Source organism: Phocoena sinus, chromosome 13, assembly GCF_008692025.1.
Source record: "Phocoena sinus isolate mPhoSin1 chromosome 13, mPhoSin1.pri, whole genome shotgun sequence".
In the NCBI taxonomy this organism is placed as follows: Eukaryota; Metazoa; Chordata; class Mammalia; order Artiodactyla; family Phocoenidae; genus Phocoena; species Phocoena sinus.
The window spans coordinates 80982913-80991469 of NC_045775.1; positions in this window are offsets into that span (position 1 = coordinate 80982913).

Below are 8557 nucleotides of genomic sequence, written 5' to 3' on the forward strand. Positions count from 1 at the left end.
CGACCTGACGTCTCTGGCGTGCACCCCACAGGGCCTCCGCTGGCCGGAGCCCAGCGTCACTGTCCCCATGTCCCTTTGGCCCCGCAGCACTTGCCCTCCCGTGTGCCGCCGCGTCAATCACACCTGACGCCCGGCCCCTGTGCGCATCTGAGCTTGACCAAAGAATCACATCCAGGGCTTCCCTGGTGGCGCAGTGGTGGAGAGTCAGCCTGCAGATGCAGGGGGCGCAGGTTCGTGCCCCGGTCTGGGAGGATCCCACATGCCGCGGAGCGGTTGGGCCCGTGAGCCGTGGCCGCTGAGCCTGCGCGTCCGGAGCCTGTGCTCCACAACGGGAGAGGCCACAGCGGTGAGAGGCCCGCGTACCGCAAAAAAAAAAAAAAAGAATCACATCCAAACCCCTTCCCCTGTCTGGGACGTCTGTTCCCTACAAAGAACCATGGCTTGAACATGACCTCTTCACCCCTCGGCCCGCACCCGGGGGGAGGGGGAACTCAGAACTCGGGGCCCTCACAGACCTACGGCGAGAAGAGCTGCCCCGAACTGCCCCGAGACGGAAGAAAGGGCGTCTGCCGCACGGGCCCTGGGTCCAGGGTGACGAGAGGCCAAGGACCACGCACAGCAGGGCTCTCTGAGGGGCTGCCCCTCAGGCCACGGACCCCACAGTGGGGCTCACCTGCGCAGCGAGGCCTACAGGGCCGGCGCTCCCTCCAACCCTTGCCAAGCCCCAGAAAGGCCCTCCGAGTCGGCGCCCGAAGCGGGAAGGCCCCTGGGTGGCCCTGGGCCTTGTGCGAGACGGCACAGTCCCGGAGCGAGCCCAGCAGGTCTCACCTCACACCAGCCGCCGACTCCCGCCAAAGCAGCCGCCGAAAAGCGCTAGCGGAAGGCCTCTGAGCGCTGTCTGAAAGGCAGCTCTGAGAGCCAATTGGGATGCGTGCTGGGCCCGAAGCCCCGCCCCTGGCGTGCTGCCGCGCCGCACGCTGCGTGGCCACGCGGCCTTGACTGTGGACAGGCGGGGCTGCCTGTGTGGGCGGGGTTGGGGGGCAGCGTGACCGGCCTTGGCTCCTGAGTGAGTCCCAAGCTGTGTGCTGCTCGCCTTCCCATCTGGACCCCCACGCAAGTGCGTGGGGACCCCTGGAGTCGTCTGCGAGACCCAGGGTACCCGAAGGATAAGGACGCGTGGGCCTCCAGGTTCTAATGAAAGAGGTTCCCAGGGTACACGTGCTGCCAAGTTGGAGTGTAGGCTCTCGCAAAATCCCAAACTGGGGACACCTGGAAAAGAGATCACCAGAAGTCACTTTTGGTTCGTGAAAAACAAGTCAGGCCTCCTCTGTGTCATTTCCTTTGTTGATTAGAACCCTAGACCACAGTCAGGAACTTACTGCAGTCACGAGGTGCCCGAGTTTCAGCTGGCCCTGTGACCAGTGTGCTAATTCGTGTGGTTATTTGATTAATACCCTGTCTCCGCCCTAACTTCAGGTGAACGAGGACTGCGTAGGTTCGTTCATCTTTTGATTGTTCCCAGGACACAGCAGGGGACCAGCAAGTAGTAGGCAAGGTGTACAGAATAAATGAAGGAGGGGATGATTGTGCTTTGTTCTTACACTGCCCTCCATGTAATGACAGCCAGAGAATCCCACAGTTTCAGAACACTGTGACACTGAGCAAAGTCACATCGGAGCCTGGCTGGGTTCACACCCCCACCTGCTCTCTGACTCGACAGCCCTGATCTGACTGCCCTCACCCTTCCCCTCCAGGGTGTGGCCATTCCTCTACCTTCTTTGTGCGGTTTTGTGTCTATCTACGCAGGCTATATGTTTCTGTCCGTTCCCTTGAACCCAGGTTGCAATGTCCTTTTAGCATTTTCAGAATCCATTTTGTCCCCCATCTTACCCTTCTTTTGTATCAGTTTCAGAATCTGAAAAAAAAAAAAAAAACCCAAAAAACCCAAGACCACATTTAATTAGAAGTTGCCTCCTAAGAGTACAGACTTGCATTGACCTGAGGCCCCTTTGTTCTGGGAACGCCATCTGTGTAGGCAGTTGAGTTTCACAGCTGCCAGTAGGCCCCCACCATTCCTTCTTAGGGAAACTTAATGCTCAGAAGTAGCCCCAGACGGATGCTTCAGACTTGAAAGTTGCACGGATTGTGATGGCAGAGACCAGGTCTGTCATCTAGCAGAGTTTCTGTCCTCAGTCCTGTTGCTTCTTTGGAAGAAATGTGTTTTGTTTGTGTTGTTTGCTGCAATTTGGACATTTAAAAAGAAGCACATCTCTCAGACCTGCATCTTGGTTGGGATACTGAGAATTCAGTGTGCTCATCAAGCAGTGCGCAGAAAACATGGAGCTGCGGTGCAGCAAGACCAGCAGGCCGGCTGCCGTGCAGACTGACTAGCTGACCAGACCTCGGGGGAAACAGAGAAACTCACTGGGGCTTGGCCCTCCCTGAACTGGACCTCGGGAGCCCCACCCTGGGCTCAGGCCAGGCCGAATCACCCAGAATGTGCTGACACACGCAACTGGGTCCCTGGGCCCAGAGGCCGGCCCTGTGGTTGGGGGCCAGTGTTCCCTGAATTAGATGGGCTTTCCTTCTGTACGTCATCTGGAAAAGAGGACTTAGGCTGGCATTCATCTGGGCAGAGGGGCTCTGGCCCCTCTCTCTAGGGCTCAGCAGGGTGTGTCCTCCCTGTTGCCTGACTTGGCTGAATAGAGGGAGTTGGTGCTGAGGAATATTCCAGGCCCTCTCTTCCTTCCCCCTTGGAGATTTCCTCCCTAGCACTGATTTGTCAAACAATCTAGTTCCTGCTAATTGCTGGATGGGCACAAATTGGGGGTGCAGACACTCCCCAAGTAGTCATCCCACACTCTTGGGAGGGGTGGCCCAATATATGACGATGTCAGTTCTCCCTCAATTAATCTAAACTTCACTGTAATCTAAATAACAATTCTAGCTATGTAAACTTACTCTGAAATCTGTGAGGAGAAATAAAGGTCCACAGATGCCTAAGTGAAATGGGGGTGGGCAGGAAACTCACTCCCATAGATATTCAGGTATACTACAATGACATCATTTTTAAAACAAACAAACAGGGCTTCCCTGGTGGCGCAGTGGTTGAGAGTCCGCCTGCCGATGCAGAGGACACGGGTTCGAGCCCTGGTCCGGGAAGATCCCACATGCCGTGGAGCAACTAAGCCCATGCGCCACAGCTACTGAGCCCATGTGCCACGACTACTGAAGCCTCTGTGCCTAGAGCCTGTGCTCTGCAACAAGAGCAGCCACCACAATGAGAAGCCCGCGTCCGCAACGAAGAGTAGCCCCCGCTCACCGCAGCTAGAGAAAGCCCAAAGCTTCGCAGCAGTGAAGGCCCAAAGAGGCCAAAAATAAATAAATATTTTAAAGAGGTATGTTATTTTAAGCCACTTAGTTTGTGGTAACTTGTTACACAGCAGCAGAGAACTAACACAATCTATAGACAGGTCAAACTTAGCTGGATAAAGTCAAGTGGTTGTGTTGGATGGAGATGTGGGGATGTTGGTCAGGGTAGACTGGAGAGGCCACTGTGGAGGTATTTTAGTCAATAGTCCACCTCGCCTACAACCTGCAATTTCATTTCCAGGTGTAGATGCGAAAGAAATTGACGCAGACCCATAGGCATGCATCTCACGATGTTCACTGCAGAGTTCTGGCCATGGAGGGGTGGGGCAAGGGCTGTTGGAGGCAACCTAGGTGCCCACCTTGGGGAGAATGGAAAGAAAAGTGGGCATGATTCACAGCATGGAGAGTTATGCTGCAACTAGAAGAGATTTAATGCACACATAGCAACGTGGATGAGTAAACGATGCCGAGTTTAAAAAGTAAGGAACAACATGAGAACCAAAACATTACCATTTGCATAAATTAAAAACCACGTAAAGACAGTAGGCATTTTGCAAGAACCAAAACATTACCATTTGAGTAAATTAAAAACCACTTAAAGACAGTAGCCGTTTTGCAAGAACGTATACAGTGGGGGGGCAAAAGATCCATTCGCATGTATCCTGTGCAGAGGAAGGGAATGAGCGAGAGATACAGAGCTAAAAGAGAATAAGTAAAACAAGAGAGGGGTTTTATGTGGACCAAAGATGAAAATATGCCAAGGAATTTAACTCAACTCGAGAGTATAATGAGCCGCACCTGAGGTCCAATGACAGCTGAGGCGGCAGCAATGTCCACTCCTTCAAGAGGGACGGTTCAGTTGGGCAGGCAGAGAAAGAAACAGCCAATGCTACCCAAGTGGGTAAGTGCTGTGAGAGCTGCATACGGAGAGCAATAAAGGAGGAATTAATCCTGCCTGATAGGGCGTCCTGCCTTTCTCTTCATAATGAATGACTTTAATATATATATATATATATATATATATATTTATTTATTTTATTTTGGCTGCACGGGGTCTTAGTTGTGGCACGCGGGCTTCTTAGTTGTGCCATGCATGCGGGATCTAGTTCCCCGACCAGGGATTGAACCTGCATTGGGAGCACCAAGTCTTACCCTGGTACTGGACCACCAGGGAAGTCCCATAATGAATGACTTTTAATGTGAATGCCCGAAAGCCCAGCTCAAATTGTTTTTTGTTTTTTGGTTTCTTTGAACAAAGGGAATTTCTTGACTCAAGTCACTGAAAAGTCCAGAGGTAGCTTTCAGGCATAGATGCATTCAGGTGCTGCAATAATGTCATCAGGATGTCCCTTAAAACTTTTCCAATCTGCTTCCCTCTGGGTTGGTGTCATTCTTAGGCTGAGCCCCTTGGGGGACAAAGATGGTCCCTGGCAGTGCCAGCTGTTTACTCTCCATCTGACAAACGTAGAGGTGTGGGCATCCCTCTCCCAGAGTTTCCCACAGAATCCCCAGGACTGATGCTCTTTGGCCCAGAAAGAGTCACATATGCCCATGCCTGAACCAATCCCTATGACTCTGATGGCCACACTGGGGTGGCACAACTGTCTGGGTCGGTAAGTGGATCATGGCATGGGGACTGGCACAAGCAAAAAGCCCAGCAACATGAAGCTAGACCAGCAGAAAGTGAAGTTCCCTGCTGCCCGGCAATTCCAGGGCAGCGGGCACCATCAGAGTCTTGGACGGGGGGGAGGTATATCAAATTTGCAGGCTTCACTTGGCAGCTGGTTGTGGGTGGCATGGGGGAGCAGTGACATTAGGGCCCTCTAGCATTTCCTCCAAGAAAGAAAGTGCCTCAAGAAATACCTCCCTCTAGGCCCTTCTTCCTGCCAAAGAGTCCCTTTCCTAGAGAGCAAATAGGCTAACATGCTGTGTTTCAACACAAATGGCTGGGGGAGGGCCCTCGTGGGGTCCTGGGTCATTGCAAGAGAGTCCACGTGGAAGCAAATCTATATAATCAGTTGCCAGAAAAGTACTTAACTGGCCTGTATTCTTCCTGTACCAGGCAAGCTGCGGGGACAGAATGGTCACACTCCCGCCACAAAAACCAATTCTGGGCCAGCCCCAGGGAATTCTGGGAATTCTCCAGCACTTAACCACCAAGCTTTCTGCCCCACCCCGCCCAGGAGCAGCTGGAAGGTGGCTGCTGGCATTGTCTTCAGAGTCACTGGGGGCCAGGCTGGGCTGGGCAGGGCCATGGTGGGGTTCTGAAGGTCAGGAATGACCTTCTTTTATGCAGCCCCCATAACACCTCTCCCCAAACCACTCCTGCCCACTGCCTGGGGTTTTCAATGCAGTTCTCAACCTCTTTCTGGCTGTGGTGGGCAGCGTGGTTATGTACTGCACAGCTAGACGCACGAGGCTGAGCTCCAGCTGTGTGGGCAAAGAACGGGTAGTAGCTGCTTGGTGCTGGTCTGCACCTGCCTCTGGAGCAGGACATGGAGCAGGACATGGAGCAGAGGCAAACGGGTGGATTAGTTAGAATGCTTTCAGCCGCAAGGAACAGAAGGCCCAGCTAGAAGGGGCTTAAACAATAAGGGAGATGGGCCTCCTGTGCAAAGAAGCCCCAAGGTAGGACAGCCTGACGCTGCTTAGCTCAGCGCTGCAGTGGTATCAACAGAGACCCAAGCCTCTTGCACCTTTCATGCTGCCCGCCCGCCTCAGTGGGCCAGCTCTGTTCTCAAACCAGCTTCCCTCATTATCACAAGAGGGCTGCCACAGTTCTAGCCATCACATCCAGCAGGGGATAGCACCCAGGAGAGGACACCTCTTCCTGGATATGTCTTTTTAAGAGTAAGGGAACTTTCCCCAGAATCCCCGTAAGCAGTTTTTCTGTCATAGCTCACTGACCAGAATGGCATCACACACCCATTCTTGGTCAGTCTCCAGCAGAGGGCCCAGGAAAACCATGACGGCTTACATGGACTCCCCCAATAGCACAGAACTCTAATACTCTACCGGCATCTGCTGCACCAGAACACAGAGGTTCTTCCCACTCAGAGACCGGTGGAGAGGAGACTGGAGCTCTAGTCCTGTTTTCTCCACCAGTCATTGTCTGACCCTGGACAAGTCAGGTCCCCCATCGGTCCCCCACCTGCAGGCATTCTCTCCTCACGCCTTGCCGACACAACTCTGATTTGGCTTGGTGGCGATGTGTCCAGCCAGGGAACGGATCATGACTGGAAATGGTTGTGGAGCACTTCTGCCCTTTGTTAACTACTTGCCTGGGCAGCCTCCAGTGCAACTAGGGGTAGCCACGTGACCTACTACCAGGCAAGGAAAAAGAAGGAGGACTCTGCTGGGATCCTTCTGGGAGATTGTCTTCTATAAAGAAAGCCTCCTCCTCTTTTCTCTCCTCTCTCCTCCCTTCTTTCCAGTTTTGTTTGCCATTAAATGAGAATGTGATGTTTGGAGCTTTGGCAGCCATCTTGCAACAATGAGGGAGATACCAAGAAAATCTCAGACTTGCCAACCTCATGCTTTGGCTTTTTGGGGGCTGTGGGACAGTCCTGCGATCACATAGATTTGTTATGTGAGTAAAATAAACTCCTGTTTAATTAAGCTCCCATTACTTGAGTCTTCTTTACTTGCAGCCAAACATACCCTAACTGACATAGAGCTCAGTTTCTTCATCAGTAATGTGAAAAGAATGGTTCTGATTGTGGCCACCCTCCTTTGGGCTCTCATGCTCTGTGACGAGGGAATCCTCCTAGAATTCACCCACCAGTCCACTGAGGAAAACTAGGTTCCTGCTAACTTTCTGTCTGTCCCTGCAAACTTGAGAGGACAAATGGTGAGATTTGAGATTCCCTGAGCTATTTCCTTTCCTACCAGTAAATTCTGCCCATGACCAAAACTCCCAAAGGACACGGGACAGGATCAGTTAGAATTGCATATAACAAAAACACAGAAACCTGACAGCAGTGTCTTAAACAAATAGGGTTTGGGTTTTTTTTTCCTGAAGTAACAAGAAGTCTAGAGGGTCAGGAGGCCACGGCTAGTCAAGTTGTTAGGGTTGGAGTGAGGTCATCAGTGACCAGGGTCCCTTCAGCTCTGCCATCCTCAGCAGGTACCTCATCCTCATGGTCACAAGGTGGTTGATGCCTCAGAGAAGAATAAGTGGCAGGTGAAGGGCAAAGTTGAAGAGCCATTAGAGCTGCCAGGAGAGCAGTAGCCATCTTGGAAACCCCACTCAGAGGACATCTGTCATCAGTCATCCTGGGCTGTATAGCCATTGTCAGCTTTAAGGGAAAGGAAGGGGAGGGTGGCTTCTGGGTAGACAACTAGTCACATGAGCCAGAAGACCCGGGACTCGGCCCAGCACTGCTTCCTGCTGCCCTCTGTGAGCCTGGCGCTCAGTTAATGCTTTGAGTCTCAGCAGTCTCATCTGTCTGACACAAAGGAAGGAGCCACATTTCAAGTGCCCAAAGCCACATGTGGCCACCGTGTTGGACAGCGCAGGCCTGGTGGCCGTACCTCTGACTGTTAGGGTGGCAGCTGCCGGCATTAGCCAGAACAGGGATTCATTTGTGAGAGAGACGAGGGAAACTGCCAATCCCTGCTGATCTGTGGCTGTAAGACAGCTGAGAGTCAAGTGCTTTCCTGATCAAGATGCTCCATGGACATGAGGTCACCTTGACTGTATTTGTGCATCTCAGAGTCCAGACCTGTGGGCTCGGTCATGGTGGGCAGCAAGGCCCCAGAGAAGAGGCATTGTGGCTGCTTGTTGGGGGATATGGCAGCTTCCCGGGTTGAGAGGGGAAGAGCCCCAACGGAACATGCTCAGATTAAGAAGGAAAATTTTAAAGCCTGTGCCTGGAACATTCTGCCTCTAAAGAATCAGGTGAGCTCAGAGCAGGGAGCCAACTACAGAGAGAGGGCGAGAAGGCTTCATATTTGGAAAGTGCACAGAAACAGTTGTTCAGGCTTTGGACGCAGAGCATCAGAAACTCCAGGAGGAATGAGATCAGCTGAAAAAAAAAGGGTTTGATCTTGTAGACCAAACTGGAACAGTGGGGAATAGGCCAAAAACGGAGTGGAGAACAGTCAGCCGCTTCCTGACTGTTCCTGTAACCTGGCTCCTTTTCTATGGAGGAAAGTGGGACCAGCTCAGGAACAGGCTGAAGGG